General features: G+C 30.4%; 1 protein-coding gene across 3 annotated transcripts in view; it reads left to right on the forward strand.

Annotated features, from left to right (window-relative positions):
* The window catches only part of LOC114128733 (myocyte-specific enhancer factor 2-like), a 76947-nt gene that overhangs the window by 39961 nt on the left and 17085 nt on the right, over positions 1–19901 (forward strand). The window contains exon 3 of one of the 3 annotated variants that reach the window (XM_027993311.2): positions 10422–10623. The exons of 1 other annotated variant lie outside the window; for it this stretch is intronic. The gene's annotated coding sequence lies outside the window, so the exon portion shown is untranslated. Of the gene's footprint in view, positions 1–10421; positions 10624–18457; positions 19191–19901 lie in introns of those variants that run through there. One more of the 3 variants, XM_027993309.2, reaches the window with a different exon arrangement.

Here is a 19901-nt window from a genome sequence, read left to right on the forward strand (position 1 = left end):
TAACTATATTATGTCCATATTACATTAAAATCACACAATCAGTTTGGAAACTTATTACCTACCTTTTAACGTTAATTGGATATCATTATTTTTTCCAGTGTGCATTAATTAAATCTATGACGCAATTAAGTTTGATCAAACCTTAAAAATATTATGACGTTGTAATGTTCTATACGAATCCGCTCCATAACACTGGTAATGTGCTCACGCCATGCATTAGTTGACAATTTGTTCGTCATCAATGAGTGCATTTTTAACCGTTATCATTTTGTTATTTGGATTTAAAGAGTCACGTTTATCGAATGTATGAATGTTGTTTTTAAAACTATTATATTTAATTAATGTTATCAGATATAACATTTTTACGTTTACGAAAACTCTAATAGTTCAAATTATACGTTTAATACTTTAAATTTAAAATTTATTGATAATAACATTTATGTTGTACGGTTCTTTTATACAGTATTTACTACTTACATTGAATTTAATAAGCCAATTGTGTTTAAAATGTCTCCTCGTATTAATGTAAATGTACCACGCTGAAATAGAATGATACCATGACTTGTTATTATTGTCCCTTTAAAATGGTCAAAATCAGGTCAGTGTATATACTGTTAAGTGACTATGAGTTGTAATTGCAATTTTAATAGATTTGCTTAGTTTTTATTACCTAGAGTTTACTCTTCATAAATACTATAACACAAACATGTCTCAATGTGTTCGTATTGATTAATGTTACTGATTTAATTACATAAATAAAATATAATCAAGTAATTAGTAAATAGTAAATAGAACTTGGGCATGTTTATTTTTTATTCGCGTTTCTCTTAAATATTCTGATTTGGTATTTATTGCGATATTAATTGTATACCGATTATAATAATGCTATAATTCAATTATTATACTTATACACCTTCATTATATTTTAAACAGTTCAATATTAAATATTAATTTAAAATTAGATATCGTTTTTGGTAATTTGGATAATATATTTTATCGGTAAGTTATTAATATATACCTGATAGATATTGTAATTTCCCTACAGTTAATACTATAGTAGTCAATAAACGTATAGACCTAATAGTGAATGTAATTATTTATATCACATGATAATAATTATTTTATAGTTACATACTGTATTGTAAAACGTAGTTCTAACTAATTAATGAGACATAGTCGTTATAATATTCTATATAAAATATCCTGATTTAACAATATTTTTAGTAAGTAAAATAGATATTTTCAATTTATTCCAGTCACATTATCATCAAATAATAATCATGCAATCATCAATCCTGATAATGTTCGCTTAAAAACTTTTAAACTTAAAACAATTTCAATTAATTATTAAAGTAAATATAATTATGTTTGTATAAGATATTAGTGTTTAACAACACAATTTACATTTAAACTACCTATTAATGATTTTAAATTTTGTGTGTGTAGGTGTGTGAGAGTATTTTTTGGTCTATGATTTAGGACTTAGGACTTAGGACTACATAGTTGAAATCCTTACGGCACTCAGTATCTCAGTATCTCCAGTATTTAGTCAGATCACTACCAGCTTTTTCTCCCATTTACTTGTTACTCAATACTCATTTCGTTGTAATTAAAAAAATATTAATCTTAAAGACTTCAAATTTCCTGTCATTATTTAAGTACATTATCATTTTCTGTATTATACATAAATCTATTAAAAATATTTAAGCTAATTTTAAAATATTAATTATTTATATTGCTGTGAACCTGTTTGAATTTTAATTAGCAAAAACCTGCCGAATTCAGAAATTAGTAATTATATAAATATAATAAAATATATATTTATTGGATATAATGTAAATAATTTATCCTTAGACATTGAGACTGGGCAACCAGTTCTTTTCGTTCTGAATTGGTTTTTTGTACATTTTTACTATAATTTATCATATAGTATCATAATATTAATTACAGTGACGGGTAACCTACTCAATGACGAGATATACCTACATTCGAAACCTATTATACAGAAGAAACAAGTTCACGAGTATTTTTTATGATAACTAATTATAAAAAAATGATATAATTTATAATTATTTTCTCACTATAATTTTGTGTAAATTGATAATGGTGAGAGTTTAAAATTTACCACAATATCAGTTGAATATTGTACACAATCGTATTAAAATTGATCACAGTATGAAAAATGTATATATATAATATTATATATATATATATTGTTAAGTATGTTTTTGGATCGAAGTTCCACCAGTGGCTTCTTCATTTTGTGAAAATATATTTTTGGTTCTCTAATCACTCTAACCACATTCGCTCATTGTTCTACTAATTTAAACGAATTGTGTGATGAAAAATATTTCATTTATACACGTATGTAATTTTTTTTTTTTAATTATTCAATTATCATCTCGATTATTCAATATTCTTATTACTATAATAATAAAATCACGATTTTAATATGATTGTGCTTTTAATACTTTAAAGTAGAATTTGTTTGTGGTTTGTCTATGTAACTATGTGTATTAAGTTTATGTATCATATATATATATATAACACATGTGAAACATTGATGTATTGAAATTATTTGGCCGGTGTTGTTCTTTAAATCCTTGTGTCAAGAATGTATATTATGTTATTTGGTGAACTGACGCAATTTATCTAACAGGACACCGGTCATTAATGAACGCACGTAGTATGATAAAAAAATTTAAAATATTTAATTTAAAAATTAAAATTAATATAGTACACTGTGATAAAATCTTATATTACATAGATATCTATTAAAATGCATATTTAATTATTTTAATATACAAACATACGTTAAAATATAATAATATATAATTATCAGTATATTCGTTATTCGCAATCAAATTATGATTTTAATATTTAAAATTTTATAGTTTCCAGGCATTTAGTGTTTTAGGTAAATATTAAATATGAACAAATTATTTTATGTTGTAGGTACGATAAATATATATACAAAACACCAATAATAAACAATAATATTTTTGAAATACATGAAAGAAAAAATGTAATATTGCAATAATTAAATACTAATGAAGTAATGAACATAAATAGCATTCATATTAATGTAAAGGTTAGTAAAATATTAATATATTGATAAAATACGGGTTTGTCTTTATTTTTAAGAGGACTATATATTCATCAACATTATTTTGTTATCTTTATTTTATGTAACTGTCAAAACCACTGTCGTAAAATTAAAACAATTGGCTGGTTAGTAATTAATAATCTGCACTATAAAAAGTGCTTACCTAATATGTTTTGATGATCTATATTTCATAATAGAAATTAAAATAATATGAAAATATTTTTTGTGACTCAAAGAATTTTATTTTTTGTGATAATGATAAAAAAAAGTTATACCTAATATTTTTCAAGTTAATTAAATTTTTTTTAATTTTAATTATTATGAAATATAAATTTTAAATATTACAAATAAAAAATAAAATCATACTTATAACTACTTATGAGATATTTTTTTATTAGTTTATAATATTTAAGTTGTATGTAATTTTTTTTTATCATTTTGAGATTGCAAGGCAAACATTTTTTTTAATAAAATAGTATTGACTCATTACGCAATGGTTGTCAATTCAATGTAAGAAAAACTTTATTGTACTTGCATGAATATAAGTACATAACATATAATAATATAAAAACAATTGATACCGCTGTAACAACACAACACATTTTGACTATAATGCATTAATGCTTAATGCTTATACTAGAATAAACTGCTGTCTGCAATCTCTTAAAATAACAATAATATGTAGGTAGGACTATATTAATATAAACAGAGATGTTTAATGATAATATTCATTTATTAATTATATTTGACTAGTTTGTAAAATAAAACAAAATTATATGTTGTTTTTTTGATATTTTACATAAATCATTTTATATCGATATAATAATATATAGAAGTTCAGGAATCCAAAATGTTGAATAATTTATCATTAGAAATTAAGAACTAAAGATCAACTGACACCGTTTAAAACCTTTAAAGTATTTCAAATACAGTATGGTTACGATTCTATAGTCTATACTATTATTCATTACAAATGATTAAAGCAATTTGATTATAATACAAATTATACAGAATATCATTATTGCAATAGTTGTAGTTCCACAATATTGCAGTAGACTGTAGAGGTTAATAGTAATATTATTAGTTATTAGTTGTTACTTATTACACTTATTTGTGAGTGTAGTGCGATAACGTCTTCGATATCGGAGTTTTCATAACCACTGACTTCAAAATTATCAAATCATCAAATATCTCATTTCTCATGCAAATTATATTCATTTCCGATAAGACATCTCTTGAACAAAGCTTGAACAAAAAAAAGTATATATATATATATAAACTATTGTGTATTTGTACACTAAACAACTACGAACATCGACCATTTCAAAAGTATATTAGACTTGTGGTATAAACGTAACTACATCGACTAAAACGTTCACGTATATTACATTGTAGTTGAGCGTGTTTGATGATATTATAATACATTGTGTATATTGTGTATAGTGTATGCATAAGTGCATAAAGTATAGTTTTCGTGCTCATTGTAAGTAAACTCGAGAAAGTTAACGTGAAAACAAGCATATTGAATAATAAAAAAAAATATATAAAACTTAACAATTTAGGTCGAAATAATATCAGTAAACTTTTAATGACGTTAAAAGTATAATGTAATGGGCAAGCCGAAATGTAAATCCCTTGACATGGATATATAGAGGTGGAAGGTGGTATTCGGCCAGCATCATATTGTCATCGTCGGCATCATCATCATCATCAGCATCATCATCATATCGTATAGCGTCGTATACGTCCTTAACAACAGAGGCGTCTCCGCGCTGGCTGGACTTAGGCCAAAGACGACGGCGGCGCAGAAACCTTGGGCTCCGGCCAAAATAGCATCTCTATACAGTGATCTGCAGCGGCCACAGCTGGCATACCTCTCCTGGTTGTGCTTATCAACATAACATTATATTGTTGCTGCAGCAGAGTTCCGACGAATACAAGTCGAACACTTCAAAAAAATAAACCCATAACATAATATATACGCATGTATAATAATAATATTAATAATATACAATATCGTATTCAATAATAATATATCATCACGATAAAATTACATTATAATATAACGTAATGGTTATTTACGACGATCGCAGTCCACCGAAGTCATCGACGGTTATATTGGTAGTGGGTATACGACGGTGGTTCGGCATATCAGTAGCACATCGTATAATAATATTAGGATTTCCTAACTATCGATACAGCGATTCGCCTTGCGCAAGTTTTATTTCCTTAAAACAATAATCCTTATATCACTCAAGTTATGCTGCAGCGTGATATCCGATACATTTGATCTCCGCCGCTGCCGGCGCATATATGTGTTGCTGTTACCCGCGATGTTGGCATCGGCGAGAGGTATAACCGACGACACTGAGAATCATAGTAGATCTCGTTTATACACAATCGTGTAGTACATATTAATATCAAGTGTGTCGTGTGTGTTACGAATAATACATGGTTTTGGAAAGAAAATACCCAATATTATGTTAATTTAATATGTTTTACAATATATTTAGATAAACCCCGCAGCACTGATCGCCATATACACACGCAGCATTCAGCAAATAAGCGAGTTTACACGTGACATACCTAATATAATTGATGTATACCTGTATAATCTTATGCTATTTTTTTTAACGCGATCTGTGCTCGTTATGGAAACAATACAGACAACAATAAGACGAGTACCCATCTATCGTTTGTATATATCTAAAATATATATATATGTACAAATTGTGGAAACACCGGTGGCGACACGTATTACATATTTTTGTACGCGTAAAAAACGAGGATGTTGACCTTTTAATTTAACTGTTTAATCACATCCAATACGATAAATCATGTCCCGCGGTGTCAATATAGAACACTCGGAATCGGTAACCTGCCAGACCGAAAATTTAGTGTGATGCACTCATTAAATGCGTGTGTGACAAGCGTACCGTGAGTGCACAACATATTTTTCGTTTTCCAAATACTTTTAATATGAATAAAACGAAAGTTTTGGGGATATTATTATTTATAATGTTACCAGTTGCGTAATATTACAAGATGTGTACATTCGTTTTTACGATAAGTTACCGATAGACAAGTCTATTGTGGTCATTTTTACACGGTCGATAGATGATAATAATTATATGTGTAACATTTCTTTTAGTCTTCGAATACGCAATATAATTTAATTAACAACAATAGACCACAATTATATAATAATCCGTGATTCATCCTAAACGAATTCGTATATACGTATTTCATAGAAACATATGGCACTCTGTGCAGGGCCCCAATGATACATGTATTTTGTAAAAAAAAAAAATCACTCTTACCACATCCCTTCGTGTTAGCGTACAAAGGTATTTTTATTATACACGTGCCAAAAACGCACACGCGCGCACGCCACACATACACACATTCACACACATATTAATACATAAAGTATGTACTATGTTGAATGAATAAAATGTTTTAAAACAAAAGAACGGTAAAGTATTTCTAATTAGTCGAAAAATACCGATAGATACGTATAATATGTGTTTATTGTGCAACTAGTAAAAAAAATTATTTTTTATGTACATATATACTATATTGTTTTCAAGTAACCGATTATCTGGAGCAGGTAATGTATAAAATATTATAAACAAATACCGTCGAAGAAAAACAATTAATATTTATAGATTATACACGTTTGTCATTAAACAGCCATAAGTTTCATCATATCGATTCAAAACGAAACGAAATAACAGTAAATATAATTGGAGGTATGTAAAATATAAAGTAAACTAATTATATTAAAAATGAATTTATAAAAAAATAATATTAAACAAGACTGTGGATTCTATGTATTAGAAACCATAAAAAATGCATTCAGTTCTGCACTTAAAATTAAGAAAGTATACATTCAAAACTAAAAAAAAATTAAATTAAAGTATATTAACTTTATAAAATAAATGCATAATTTATTATGATATTTAAAATGAATATTTACTATTGTAAAATAAAACTATACAGATATTAACTTCATAAAACAAATTATTTATCGGTAATTTTTAGAAAAATATATCTATATACCTACTTAATATATTATAGAAACATATAAAAAAACAGTATAGCATTTATACTCTCTAACGTCTAAATTATGCAAAATTGCAAAATAAAATTTGTATTTCGGATGGTAATGTCTCGAATGTAATACATTTGTATCTCGTTATTTCAAATTCAGAATGAAAAGCAAAATCAAGAATTTATTGGTTGGTTGTTTATCATAACTTCAACATTATTTAACCGATCTTATGAAAATATATTTAAATTATTGCATGAATTAAAATATCATATAATTATATTATGCCAATAAATGAAATTACTATTAAATAAACAATGTATTTCGAATATTATAAAAAACTATTTGTAAAGTTGTATATTTTTAGTTTCTAGAAATCAGTATAGGTACTGAAATAATAATGTATGTAATTAAATATGTTGTACGACTTGTACGTTGTATACAAGTTTAAATGTTCAAGTATTAGAGACGCTTAAATGCTATACCATATGCTGTATGGCTCATAAACCATCTTAAAACTTAATAGTCTTAATACATGTAAATCCAATGTAATGTCAGCAGTTCTTAGTCATTAATAATTAAAATGGATTACAGACTATATAGTGCAAAATGAAAAAAAAATGTAAGTTCAACTATAGTTCACAAATTTTACTGTCTTGGCTATTATTATTCGTACCCCACATCCGATTATAATTAGTTATTTTATTTTTTATATTGGTGTAATCTTATATTATAATTTATATTCCATTTAGTTGTTCTCGATGTTTTCTTGTTATTTATATATAATTCTTATTAAAATTATAATTTTCGATAACACCTTTTAACATAATAATCAAGTTTATCTATAATTATTTTGATGAATTGTATAAAATAAAAATACATATTGTATTTTGGTAATTATATAACGATTTCATAATCTACATTATTCATACTTTATTTAAAATATTATTCCTATTAAATGTATAAAAATTTACTAAAGGTAATTTTAAAATCGACTGTGGTTTGAAATTATCATTTCTAATTAATTTAAGTTAATTGTAAAATACCTACAATATCTTTAACTATTTTTTTCACGTATAACACTAGTGGTAATAAGTAATAAAATTTAACACGATTGACCTACAATAAATATTAAATACTAATAAGGTGTTTAAAAAAAAAAAAAATTAAATCAATAATTGGAAAAACGCCTTCATTAAAACATCTTACGTAATGCTAATTAACTAAAAATAAGCATTATTCGTTAGTTTTTTGAGTATAATTGTTCAATTTATTCTAAATAACTAAATAATTATTAAAATATTTTTTTACGTTAATATTTCAATTAAATATTAATATTTTGAAATACCTGTGTATTATGGAACTGTTCTATAATGCAAGTGTAATAATTTCTAGTTTTACTTACTTCATAATATTTTAATAAGGTTTTACACATCTTAAGTTCTAATACTTGATATAATATAATACAACTCGTACATTGCGAGTAATCGAAATTAAAAAAAAAAAATTAAAAAAAAATAGCAGTAAAATAATTGCTAAATGTTTATATATTTATACCTCTTAAAAGTAGCCAGCTTTGTAAAATGATTAAAACGTCTTTCAACATTTTATTATATACTTTAATTTACTAGTTATTTTTCTTCAAAACAAAAAGTTTTAAGTTATTTATCAATAAATAGTTTCTGATATTGGTTATTTTTTCATTTAAAAATCTAAAGGGAAATTTTAAAAAATGGTACTTAATTATCGTTTGAAATTAAAAACAGCAGCAGACGATGCAAGATACTGTTTTCTTTTTTAATATGTCTGGAGAAAAAGCTTATTTTATAAATTCTGTATAAATTGTTTTTTTCGTTTTTACACAAAATAAATTTCCAAGTTATGTGAAAAATATATTTTAAAGTTTCGGATTTGAACTTGTTTTGCGTGGGATGTATATTTAATTTCTTTTTATTTTAGTTTTAATTAACTGTTAAATATTTTTGCTTAATACAGAATTGCGTAATTCTACAGTCGGCAATACACTGGGTGACCAACCGACCTTCATTTATTACAATATACGGTGGTCCGACACTACAGCAGTAGTACACTATCTGCAGAAACACCACTTCAATTACCTGTACATTTCATGATTTTTGTGACTAATATTATTCTTGAATGAATAATAGACAAAACTGAGACCTCATAAGTATTAAAATATATTTTCCATACTCTCAAAAACGTAGATACTGTAGTCATTCACAATACGATAATAAAATTCGAGGCAATAACGTATAGAAACGTATATGTTTTTTCTGCCGTCTTTAATATATTACGTAGTATGTACCTACTACACTTATCTATAGCGATTTGTCGTTGATTTTCCACTGGTCCGGCGCGCTATGTATACTAACTATACGCGCGCGGGCGTATGCTATAGGACCGATGATTACATAGGAAACGGTTCTCCGAATTTCATTCAGCTTTTAAATCACTTGACAATCGCCCGACATCGCTGTCAGATACGGAATTTAATATATAAATATTGTTTCTATTCATCTCATCAATCCGCTTGTTAATACCTGTACCTACAGCATTTTACAATCGTTTGTCGCATTACGAGAATTTTCAACACCATTAAAATATATAATATTGTTTTGTTAGTTTCTCGGCATAGGCTGTGGACTTGGCTCGAATGGTGCCCAACAAATACAAGAAATAGTTTAATTATTCGATAGCATATAAAATAAATCAATGGTTGGCGAGATTGGTACCTCAACAATAATTATTATAGTATAGTATACGTCTTATCTAATAATTTATTACAAATATAATAAAAGTGAAAATAAAAATGTATTTAATTATAAATACCTACTAATAATATTTAATGTTATTTATTATTATATATACTTAATTATAATAGTGCAGTTATTATTTTTATACTTTTTATTTTAGAAAATGTTATTTATATATTAATAGATAGGTTTTAGAAAAGCTTTGCCGATTTGCTGCGACACGCGACAGTCTGCTAGTCATTTATTCCCGGTTTTATTAGTACTTATAGAAGATATGATAGTTAATAGTTATGTAATTAAAGCTGGTCGTAAAATATTATTCAATAATCTTTCTTAACTTTATATAAGTTCATTTTGTCTTAAAATATAAAAATTATCCTCATGATTGAGTGAGCTAAGGCCTCGTAAGCTCAGCAATCTTCACTTGTCTTATGTTATCCATGACCCGATTTCGGTTCAACATTTTTAAAGTGTGTTCTTAAACTTTTAGCATCTTCCGTTCAAAAGCCATGTAGCTGCATGTGTACAAAAATGACAAATATATCGAACAAGTACCGTTCATTCAAATCAATTACTAAAACGGTGTCATGAGTTCAGCTACGAATTGTCGGAACTACTAAAACAAAATCTATGGTGTTTGTCGCAATAGCTCGAATTCGTCAAAAAGTGACATAGTTCGCAGATGAAAAAAGGTTAGTCAAAGTAAATATATAGTAGTAGCTGCAAAATGTATGCATATACATAATATTATATTATTATAGTCTTATAACTGAAACGAGCTTTCGCGGGCCGTATCGTACTGATAATGTTTGTAAATCTATTTACGAGACCACGCAGCCTCTCTAAAAATCTAACGTTAAGTCCGCCCGCGTCGTAGTAATACAATAATAATAATAATATGTAGTAAGCGTAGTAACCACCTTTTATATACGTATTATTACGGCTTCTATTACGGAGCCCGTCGACGTACGTCGAGTTATGGTCGGGTGCTGCTGCTGCGCGGAGAGAGACAGAGAGACAGAGAGCGATGAGCTCCCGTTCAGCGGCAAAGGGGTTGCCGGTGCAACGCCACACATCTGGACCGACGTTATATAGTCGCAGAACGGAAATCCGGAATCTGGGGGGAATAATCGGTGTTTTACGCGCGCGGCGCGCATCTTGACTTTATCTGTCAGAGCCCGTCTGCAGCGCGCGTATATACCCGCCACCCGTCCGCACCGCTCATAGGCCGTTAATGCTCCGAAACGCCGCGCACACACATTTACGTACATGTATATTACGTGTATAATATATTACAGTACCGTACGCGTATATTGCGGTGGCGACGATATCGTCTTCCTCTTTCCGACGGCGGTCTCTCTCTCGTCTCTCGTATATATAATATATCTCTCGCGTGGCGCACATCTCCTTCCACCCACGCGCGGCTGCAACAGGACCCAACACGACCAGACGCGCGCGAAGGGATCTTTTAGTGCCACCGGCCGAGATCGTTGAACTCCGCTCGCGTATTATACAGTCTAAGTACTGACTATATACTCATATACGTATAATATCGTATGTGCGTGAACCCTTCCCCGCGGGGCGGCATACGCGTATATAGACGATATATTCTGGCGAACACGACACCCGGTGGCACAGGAGCAGCCCAGGTGTTCGCTGACGTCGTCGATATGCGTACCCCGATGATGCATCACGTTTGCGTATAGCGGAGAAGACGCACACGCTCGCGCTGCTGCACTCGTATTATTATAATCACCGCCGCCGCCGCGATTGCGAAGACGACGCGTCGGAGGTTGGGGGAGGTTTACATGTGCCGTACACAAGCCTTGCGCGCACACGTGATTGTTATAATATTGTCCTGTCGTCGTCGCAATCGGATCCGCCGCCGATAACTTTGAACACACGAAACCGGATGTGCACGGGCGTACTGCAATAATATATCGAGCACCGAAGGGCCCGATTAACCGTCATCGGACATTATTGGCACACGGCGCTGCGGAGGCCTTTGGTTCACGACTCGAGACCACATATCATGATATCATATTATTATACTTGCAAGACACACGTAAAACCAATTATTCCACTGCTGTGAACATTATGAATATTATTATTATATTTTAAGTTCACTTTTGCACGTTTTTCCAATAACCCAACTATTACATGATAGGAAACTTGAGCTCCAAAGTGCTACCGAAATAATGCTTAGAGCTCGATGAAGAAAACTTTTTAACGATATCCCGTGTTGGGTACATGGCCTTTGCCGATTGAAATAATTAGGCTGAAAAAAATGTGGAAAACAAAAATGTTATTCGTTGATTTACGTACATTAAGTATCAAATGGGTATGTGTCATGTCGCGTTCATACGTTTTGTACGTATCTTCGTGTATACTAAAACTGTTCGATTTTTCAAGAGTATTTTTCCCGTTCAAGTACATTGTGTAGTGGCGATCGACTATTTAAATCTATTTTTATCCGCATAATATGATATTATATTCCGTACATTATGTGTATTGTTTTGAATGTTATAATACTAAACGTGCAATAGTTAACGTATTATATGTCAATATGTGTATTCCCATTAAAAGAAGACTACCTATACAAATTACTTGGTAGGTATCCAAATATACAATGTACCTAAATCAATTCGTTGTTTTAAACGATTAACGCTGTATAACTTATTAACTATTTATTATTATAAAATGATGTATAAATGTATAATAACGGGTGTTAGGTACTAATTGATATTTTTGGAAGGTCATATCAAGAATTCAAGTAGTTTTTTGAGTACCATCAAAATTCAACAAAAAAAAAGTAAAGGCAAAATAAAAAAAATGAATGGAAATTGACGTAAACCGTAAACTTAATTTTACTCGTATAATTTTAAAAATAAATTTCTTTCTTCTGTGGGCTCTGACAAAAATCGACCATGGGTCGCCATTTATCAACAATAAAATCATGCATTATAAGAATACCTAAAATATATTAAACCTTATGTTATTTATACATATTAATACTTTGAAGCCTTACTTACTTATATAAAGCTTTCAAATTCAGTTGTTATTGATTCGATATAACATATTGTATTTGTTTTCGAGGAATTCCGTTCAAACATTATATTGAATATAATAATATAGTGTTCACATATTATTATTAATTATATAAACGTTCCAATTACATCTGCAAATTAATAACCGTTTTCGATTTTTCGTTGCATTCCAACTATATATAATAATTTTCTTTGGATTCGGTATATTATTACAGTATTAATTATCGTTATTATTACTATTATTATAATGAATTAGTCAATTATTAATATTATATACGTTGTAAGTTGTAACTATACAACTGCAGACGTCAGACACAGACTACGGACGTTTCATATATAATATTATAACGGAACCCATAATTCTATTATTAAGATTTATGTCGGTATAATATAGCCGACGATTTTTAATTCCTCGAATCACGTCATATTTTATTGCTGTATTATTATTTATTTATTGCATTCTACTATCTTTTCTGCAATATTCTTGATTACAATAATATTGAAGTGTTCTTGGAAACAAAGTCGTCTTGCCATGGTCGCGGATTGTAAACGTGCGAGTCGAGCAGAAAAACTCCGGAGGTGCATTTGAGCGGTCGAATCATATTATGGTATACACGCACGTCAAAAACGAGTTGTTACGATTGAGGGGCCAAAAATTTAAATTTTGCGGTCACTTTGTCATATTCGATTATGATATGGAACCAAACCGGTTCGCATAATATGATAAGTCAAGTAACTCACGCCCAGATTTTCAAGTCGTAAAGCTCATATTATTATTAAGTTTACTTGTACAAAAGCGATAGTGTGTTATTTTAAATCATTGTGTCCTGCTCACGACGGTATTTTTAGACATAGACCCAGAAACCTTAACCCGAGATGTTTGGTGTAATATATATATTTTGTACATTATACTCCGCGATGTCAAATCACGTGTTTTCAGAATATGAATTCTGTGCGATGTTCGTACAAATGTTTCCCGATTTCTACAGCGTGCACGCGCCGCGGTTGGAATAACAGAATTATGGAATGCATACAGGTAAACTATTTTAATATTATACGGGTTCAAGGTAGAATACCATCACTTGCTCGAACCCCTTTTATTATAAATACTCCGCGGTGTACTGTACAACAACAAAATAATATTATGTGTCAAAACGTCGTTGACTCGGCAATCTTCACTTGTTCGGAAAATCATATTTTGTATGCAATAATGAGCAGTTTTGTAATAATAAGATTGTAAATTATTGCGATCTAACAACTCGATAACGCCCGCATATTATTTCGGCAGTGTGCGTACAGAGGATATTATATTATAATAGGCGTCATATATATATATAATAATTGCTGCATAAGTTTCGGGAACAATTTAAATGCACCTAGAATGGTGACAATTGTGATTTTTTACTGATATAACCGCGCCGGTGGTGACGTTTAAATGCAAATCGTATTTGTGTCTCAAAATGCGTTTCGTAAAACAATTTGCATAGCAATACGGATGAGGTTAAGAACCTTGGGAGATTGTCTACAATATCGTTTATCAGATTTGTGCGTTTGTCATACACCATATAATATATTACTATAATAATATGAATAATATGAGATACTTGTTCGAATTTCAAACATAAATGAATAAATGCAGGCCTTGTGTGCACTGTATAAGCGTTGTACTCACTACAACTCGTACATACCTATAATATAATAATATAATGATATTATGACGACGGTCGTGGTGATTTGGTTGCAATCGCCAATCACTGGGAATACTAATTAACGCGTACAACTGCTGAGATTGTGAGTATAGGTATAGAAAGTGATTATCAAGGTTTGATGTATGGGATATGCACGCGCGTATTGTGTTACGTATTTAATGATGAGAGTATTTAAAATCAATTAAAATAGGAAAATGGAAAAAAAATCATAATATCATGTAATAACTAATAGGTATAATATATAATATAAGGTTTCGAAATGAGTTATAAACTTATAATCCCTATAATTTGCGTAGTTACATTTATTTAAGAAATCGATTATTGTTTATGTAAATGTAACTTCACACAATACGATTTTAAAAATATATGATTATACTGATTATACACTCAGGGGTGGACTAACCAAGGTATTTATGATACAATCGCTGTCGCCTACACTGGCGTAAATAACCTATGCTAATTGGAACCATTTTTTTTTTTTTTTTTGATATATTTATAAAATTAACGTTTACTTTTTTAAATGTTGGTTTATTTGTTTCCACAAAATATTACACTTAAAAACTTAAAATACAAGTTAAATAGGAATTAGAGCATTGCATTTTATATTTGCTGAAATATTCATGACTGGATTTAATTTGCCTGATTATGTCTGTTTCCCGGTTAGGTTAGGTTAGGATTTATAGTTCCTGCAGTCCACCGGCAAGTACAACTTGTACCTTTATTTGTACTGAATTGTTTTTAATAAAAAACAAATTAATTATTATATTAAGAACATAAATAAGTAATAAAGTAAAAAAATCATCTATAAAGTCCAAACTCCAAGTGTTTGTTTCATTAGTATTGTTTTTATAGTTCATATTTTTTTCGTTAAAAAATTTTCACTTTTTGAATAAAAAGTCATTATTTATAGAGAGTATGTCTTTTATCTAGAGACTAGAGTAGTTTTAAGCTAAAATAACGAAGTAAAAATAAATATTAATTTTAAATATAGTAGGTATAACTGTATAAATACTAAAAACCTGCAGGTTCTGCATAACGGGTAATATACAAACGATAAGTAAAAATAATAGTGATTGCAATGTTGAAAATGTTATAGAACTTGATAATATAATTTATGTATTTATAACTCAAACGTTTTATTAATAAATCATCGTTTTTCAACGTAAATCTTTCATACCGAAGTCGACAGTAAATTGTATTGTTATGTAACGACTAAAGACGATATTGTGTATAAAAATGTTGTGGAAGGCGGGACGGCATATTATCTATCACCTCATCACAACAGAGGCATATTATTATTATTTATTAATGTTTATTAGACTTTTTTGAGTCCGCGCTATTTAGTTTCTTGATTTCACTAAAAAAAAATCAGACGTCACCACAGCCGCTTGTGTGTCACGTATTGCGACTAGCGAGTATTGCTGTTTACGTGATTTCGAACAGTGTACCTACACAAAAATGATTACGCACCACTGCCAGTTGAGACTTGAGAATCGGTGCGAATTGTTTGCACGCGACGTCAACTGACAACATAAATACGATAAAAATAATAATAATAATTATTACTAGAATTAAATTTTGCTTACAGGTAAGATTCATACAGATGGGATATATCTGGCATTACTCTCGACTCTCCATTAAGGTAAAACCTCTTACGTGTTGAGCATGAGTTGTTATCTAAATAGTATGATGATAACAAATTCGAAATAATAATAAAAACAAGAATATAAACAGAAAAATGTATATACATTTTTTAAAAACTACGTATTATATTAATACAACTAACTATTTTGGATGACAAAATATTGTTTAATACTTATATTAATTACCTAAGGATTTAAGGTTTAAGTTATAGATTCTTAATTTAGTTTAATAGTCTAGTTTTTTTTTTTTTCAAATATTTATCATACAATCTGAAAATAATTTTTTTTTACAACAAATATAAGCGATGTATAACAATTGCAATAATAACAAGCCGTCTTGAGGGAAGAATCCATCAATTGATGGAATTTCAATCCTTCACGGTAACGAACCAAATTATTGTTGTTCACAAAATAACGAATGCAATTACGATATATATTGTCCTGATGTTATAGGATTGATTTTTACTACCTATTAAATCTTTGTTTTAAATAGATATCTTGTGAACCTAATCTAACTCCGTACTCGTAGTAGTTTAAATAATTTATTTAAAGAAATTGATTTGGATTTGCCTAATAGTATTTATACTAATTTTTTTAATAAATTATAATAATATAGGTACCTATTGGGTATTATAACAAAACGAAAGTCAACGACAAAGCTGAATGGTGGCGGGTAGCATGTCGAAACCCGACTGTTGCGAGGGATGATTTATATGACAATGGCATCATCAAGATCTCCGTTGACGAGCGTTGTAGACTGTAGAGGGTGTAAAATCTTAAAATAAAATAATGATCAATACGATCAAAATATGGTAGGGCAATAAATGTATTACTTCGTACAACGACCAAATTATTATTATATCGGTCGATATGATAAGCATCTAAATTAGTTCTCATATAAATAGCATTCTAAATTTTAATATACCCAAATTCTCAATCCGTATTGATTCTCTTGAGAAATTTCTGTAAAACTTGTTTTACATGATATAGTATAGCTTGTATAGTACGTTTTTAAGTTCATGCGAATCGACAGTGAGTGAGGCATACACAACAATATTATCACGAAAGCATTACAATTTATAGATCAAATAGTACCAAACGCTTTAAATTTTATAACTTTACATTTTAGACTACTAAAAGTTGTAAATCTTAATTGTTAATCTTTTTTTGCTTGATTAGTTTTTTTATTTTTTTCTACTTGATAGAATACTATTGTTTAGTAAATTACAATATAAATACAGTTTAATTATTAGTTCAGACTCTAGTATTGGTATTATAAAATAATTGAGAAGAATATTCGAAATCTAAACTACATCTATAACACTATGTTATATGGTAATTGTCGTGTGAACTTTATAGAACCGCTTTATGTGTTGAATGTGTGTAAACCAATATAATAAACGTACGAAATTGTTATGCACAAACGCCAAGACGTTATTCAAAATAATCATATTAATAATGTTATACTATACATGAAAAGAAAAAAATACATCAGTATTCATAGATAAATATAATTTAATTTTTAAAAAGTATATGGCACGCATGCTGTACACACATAAGTTTTTACGAAACCAGCAGTATTACTTGTAATAATACCTAATGTAAATAATGCAAAGCTATAGTATAAAATCATAATCAATGGCAATACCGCCGTTGTTTATTTTCTCAGTATGATTTGAATTTAAACAAAACGGTTTTTTGGTTTTACCGAAAGAGAGCCTAACGCAAACACTAACGGTTTATACCGTAGTAAATCGCGGCGTATAGGACTTACCGTGCGAAACGAGCCGGTAACCGAATTCGGACTTTTGAATTAGGTATTGCCGATTGTCATAATTTATTTCTCGTTAGACGACGGCGATCGTATGAAAGGAAAAAAGCGAAAAAAAGTTCACCCCCTGCCCACCCTCATCCCCCGCAAAGACGCGGGCGCCGGTCTTGACGTCACCGTTCCCATGTGCGTGCAATCGCGCGTGTGTGTGTGTGTGTGTGTGTGTCTGTGTGTAGAATGCGCGTCGAGCACACTGCGCGCGCGCACTGCACGGCGGCGCTTTGCGTGTGCGTGCGTGATGCGCGCCGCCGTGTGTTTGCCGGTCGTGTTGGCAACACTACACGGTCCCGGGTGGCACAAAGTGGTTCTTCCTCGCGCTCGGGGGCATTTTTCCGCACAGTCTTTTCGTCTGGCGCGCTGTTTGCACACGCCGGCGCTCCGCGACGCTTTCAGTTTTTTTTTTCCGTCACTATCATTTCGTCGTTTCCCATATTATTTATTAATTTCTCCTCTCTCTACACGTTTCTCCATCGGCCGTCACCTCGCCGCGTTCGCCGGTCGTAGTCCGCGCACGTTGAGTACTTTTCGATTTCAAAAAAAAAAAAAAAAAAATCGTCGTTACGAGTTCGAAATTTCCGCGGCCAGAAATAACCGTACGCGCGCGCGCGACACACAGTCGGCACGCCGGTAGTACAGTAGTAGTTGCCGCGGTCTACGGTCCCCCGATCGGTTAGTCTGTCCATTTCTGTCCGTCTGTCCGTCTACCTTAATCGAAATAATATATTATTCTTTCGAATTAGACCTGTTAGGTTTTCCTCTTCGAGGCGGCCGCCCACTACCTAGGCCACCGCTGCGCGCCCACTTTCCGAGGTCGCGTTTTCCGCCCGACCAACAGGTATTGCCGACTTTCAAACGGTATTTTTCCTTCGCGAATACCGCCGATCATCGATATCGGGTCGATGTCGATCAATCTGTCGTCGTCGCGTTGCTGTTGTTGCCGTAGCTCGTCATCGACGATGTGAGATTGGAAATATATATTTTTTCAAATCTCAACAGTTTCCCGCCACTTAGTCGTCGCCGTCAACATTGGTAAGTTTTCATTCAATCACGTTGTAATGCTATTATTGTACATCGGTCGTTTTTTTTCAAACACGGCGGTTCGGCACACATTCGTAATTTTACATTTTATTAGATATTTTTTTTTTATATATATATTATTAAATAATTCGTGATAGTAAGTAATATTAAAAAACATCTTGTGTGCAGTTTTAAAAAAAAAAAAAATATTTATTGTCTTGGTATTTACGCAGCTGATAATAATAGTAGTAAAGACACTCGAATGACCCGAGTAAAATGTGTTGCTTAAAGAAAATAGGTACGTGGTTTATAAGAGAAAAATATTTCTTGTATCGTTGAATTTGCTTGCTTTTAAAATTCAACTATTATCAAAAATTGCTCTACGTTCCTACAGACGTAATGTACTCGTACAATAAGTATTGACGTTAATGTTAATCAAGAAATACTTTTATCTATTTAACGATCCTTTATTTGATTAGTACCGTATAAAGTTTGTTTTGTATTGTGTTAAATAATTTAGTTAGCTCAAAAGACTTGATTCGTTTTTCCCAATATATTTTTTAAAGTTTTTAACATTCCAAGGTCGCTATTGCAGATTTTGGCCAGAGTTCAAAGGGTAATGAAATATTCACCTTTGAAATATTATAATATAATATTATTGGTTGGATTAGTTCTTTGCTCTCTCTTGATGTACAAAATTCAAATTTACCGGTAAAATGTATC

Source organism: Aphis gossypii, chromosome 1 (genome assembly GCF_020184175.1).
Source record: "Aphis gossypii isolate Hap1 chromosome 1, ASM2018417v2, whole genome shotgun sequence".
Classification (NCBI taxonomy): Eukaryota; Metazoa; Arthropoda; class Insecta; order Hemiptera; family Aphididae; genus Aphis; species Aphis gossypii.